This window comes from Pyrgilauda ruficollis, unplaced genomic scaffold (genome assembly GCF_017590135.1).
Source record: "Pyrgilauda ruficollis isolate IOZ18807 unplaced genomic scaffold, ASM1759013v1 scaffold47, whole genome shotgun sequence".
In the NCBI taxonomy this organism is placed as follows: domain Eukaryota; kingdom Metazoa; phylum Chordata; class Aves; order Passeriformes; family Passeridae; genus Pyrgilauda; species Pyrgilauda ruficollis.
This window is the reverse complement of record NW_024526266.1, coordinates 2,550,904-2,554,213: the sequence shown is the minus strand read 5'-3', so window position 1 is coordinate 2,554,213 and position 3,310 is coordinate 2,550,904. Positions and strand designations below refer to the sequence as shown.

Genomic DNA, 3,310 nt, shown 5'->3' with positions numbered 1-3,310 from the left:
CACCGCGCCCGCCGCCCGCCCGCCATGGCCCGGCCACCGCCGGCCCCCGCCAGCCCCACGACATGGTGCCGCCCAGCGCCCCGCTCCTACCCCCGAGCCAATGTGCGCCGGCCCCGCCCGCCGCGCGCCGCCCGCCCGCCAATCAGCCGCCAGGGTTGCTCTGGCCGGGGAGACGCGGCCGGGCGCCTCCAATAGGAACGGCGGGGGGGGGGGGGGGGGGGGTGCCCGCCAATGGGGCGGCGGCAGCGGCGGCGGGGTTAACCCCGACCCGCCCGGCGCCGGTGCCGCTCCAGGGCTGCGGGGAAGATTCCCGGCGTTGGGGTGAAAGCAAGCGAATCCGCGTTTGTCACACACGTTTTTCAAGTGCATATGGAAAATGCTTAGCTGTGGCTGCGCGCAGCAGCGCTCCGCGGGAGCAGGATGCTGTGGCAGCGGGTCCCGTAACAACGCGCGCCGCCGTCAGAGGCACTTGGCTCCTCGGACTTTGGAATTACAGAATTATAGTTTAGAATTACAGCCCTCTTAACCAGTATTGTTATACTATATAGCCCTATTATGACTGTGTGCAGTCCTGAGCAGTACACCTCCTTCTATAATCTAGCACCAATAAATTGGATGCTATTCAACCATAACATCAACAGAATTTTATCTCTCCCCGTTCAACTACAAATAACACATCAATTTAGAAGTTTCCCCCGTTCAACTACAAATAACACATTAATTTCAATTTCCCCTCTAGGCTCACACAGTCCCACTGTGCAATAACGCCCCGGTGCCGATTCCATCAGGCAGGCAGCGCTGGAAGTTTGGCCGGGAAGGCGCCGCTGGTGCAGGGCCAGCCCGTCCGAGCAGGAGCACGCCCGGCAGCACCGAGCGTGCTCGCCAAACGCCCGGCAGGAACGGCGAGTCCCGCGCTGCACTCACCCACCACAGCTGCAGCCCCTTCCTCCACAGCTCCTCACTGGCCAGGACGTTTTCTCCACTGTTTCTGCTCCACTTGCTGTTCCTCATCCTCTTATGGTCCCTTTTCACGGAATCATTTATGTTGGAAAAGACCTCTCAGATCATTGTGTCCAATGTAGTTGACTGCGGTGTCTTGGGCTACTTTAACACTGCAACAAATACTTGCAGACTGGCCTGAAGTGGAAAATAAATGTATTTCTTTCCAGGAATTTTCCCTTTCCCTCCTCCATGTTTAGGACTTGGAACGAAAACTTTTAATGTGACTTTAAAAAGCCCCTTTGAAAAAAAAAAAATAAAAATCATACCTAGTGCTTTATGACTTCCTGCTGCAAGGTTCCAAGTGCCTCAAGCAAACATCTTTGCAGACATCCACACTCAGGCTACTTCTCTTGTGCAATGCTATTGCTAGAGGGAAAGATACTTAAACATATAGATATATATAGATATTAATAACACAGTTTCATTGTTATGGACTCCTCCTCCGCCAGCTCCTCACCCAATTAACGTTTTAAACCTAACTACAATCTCAGCTTTCATTATTAATTAGCACGTTAATATTTAAGTGCCGAGCCATTGTCCACAGCTATAGAAACATGAAGGGCTAAGAAGTGACCAAGTGCGTCAGGTTACAGACAAGGCATGGGGCTGGGGATGTTGGATGGCCAGGGGACCAGCAGGACACAGGGTGGTCACGAAGGGCCATCATCTTCCAGAGGTGACAGGCAGAAGAGCTTTGTTATCCCTTGCCAAGAGCAGAGCCCAGGAAGATCAAGAGAAAGAGCTGGAATAAGGACTATCTCAGGCTGGAGAACACGGTCTGGCTGGGGAAGAACAGCAGCCAAAGGGCCATTTCAAAAGCTGGGGCTGGTGTGAGAAGGAAGCAATAGAGGCTGTGAAATATTTCTATCTGCTCCAGGAAAACCTCTCCATGCTCAGAAGGAGAAAGCTTTAAATCAACATACACTCTCACCAGATACTGCACAGATCTTCCTATTCAAAGAGCTGTGTGATCCTGGCAGCAGGCTGAAATAAGGTTTATACAACAAAAAAGAAATTCCTGAGTCAAGGATGGCACTGAGACATAGCAAAGCATGTTAAGCATGGCTTTGCAGAAGATACCTGCACAAAATAAAGCCACGTGTCAATAAGGTGAAGGCACAGAAATAATTTGAGGCAAGGTGTCTCTGAGGTCAGGTATCAAGCACTGACCCTTGGACGGAAACTCTTCAGAAAAGGTGCCACCCCCAGCTCTCTTCCCTGCCAGGCAGTGGAAAGACAAACAGGAGTCATTGCCTTGACTCACCCAGGAGGAGGAGCCCTTGGATCCTGTGAAATGGGAATGGTGAAAGAACATAAGAGACATGAGACACCAGGGAAGGACAGGGCAGGTGAGCTGAGGAGCACTTAATGTGCACCAAGACTTCTCACACAAGTGTGGGAAGTTCACTCAGCTCAGAGCCCAACTCAGTGCCCACCTTCCCCTGCCCTCCCTGCGGTGTGACCTGTGGGGAAAAGGAAGGGCCACAAGGTCTTTGCTCAGTGGAAAGGTGTGGATAGATAGAATGTAGGAGAATAGAGATAGAGGTAATCTCACCCCTAAGGAGTTACAGCCGTGCTAATTATCAAGAATTAGGAACAGGCCTGCCCTTAATAGGCCACGGCTGGATCCAATTAGGAGGGGTGTTGTAAAAGAGCAGGTTGGCTGGTCTAGAAGGGAGGATGGAGGTTGTTGGCTGTGCTGAGGAGTCAACGCTGTGAGGAGCTGCCCAGGAGAAATCACCAAGGAGGTACGAAACCTGTGCAACAAGATGGCAACAGAAAGGTACCACAAGGAAGCTTTCACTGGGACTGCAGAGTGGCAAAGGGGTCCCTCAGCACATTGACAAAAAGGCCAGATCCTTAGTACTGGGATTAGATGGATGAGACCAGGCTTGGACAATGTGTAAACTCTCAGGAGTCCCCCAGGCACAAAACCCCAAGCGTGGCTGTGCTGACTCAGTCCAGGTGACCTCAAAATCAGCTGTCAGCAGCTGTCCCTGCACCTGAGGAGCAGAGAGGCCAGCTCAGGCTGGCTCCTTTCTCCTGGGCCTGTCCAGAGGGAAGGACAGCAGGAGACTTCCCTCTGCAGATCCAGCCCGAGGCACTGCAGCCTCCAGCTGCTGGAGTTCCATCACTTCATCAGTGAGCATGTGAAGGCACTAGCACCAAATGTCTGCTGCTGAGCATTTCTACCTCATGGCTCCTTAATCTGTTTCAGGGAAAAATCAACAGGGTTAGTTTGTATAGGTGCTTTGAGCCACCTGGGTGATTTTGCCTGGAGCAGATTAGGAAATGCACACCCCAGTTG

The 3,310-nt window shown here is 52.3% G+C and overlaps 1 protein-coding gene across 3 annotated transcripts in view; it reads right to left on the bottom strand.

Moving 5' to 3' along the window:
* The window catches only part of FAM20B (FAM20B glycosaminoglycan xylosylkinase), a 27,900-nt gene extending 27,820 nt beyond the window's left edge, over positions 1-80 (bottom strand). For 2 of the 3 annotated variants that reach the window (XM_041479047.1, XM_041479046.1), the window contains exon 1: positions 4-56. The gene's annotated coding sequence lies outside the window, so the exon portion shown is untranslated. Of the gene's footprint in view, positions 1-3 lie in introns of all 3 variants that reach the window. The other variant, XM_041479048.1, reaches the window with a different exon arrangement.
* Between the last annotated feature and the right edge of the window lie 3,230 nt (positions 81-3,310).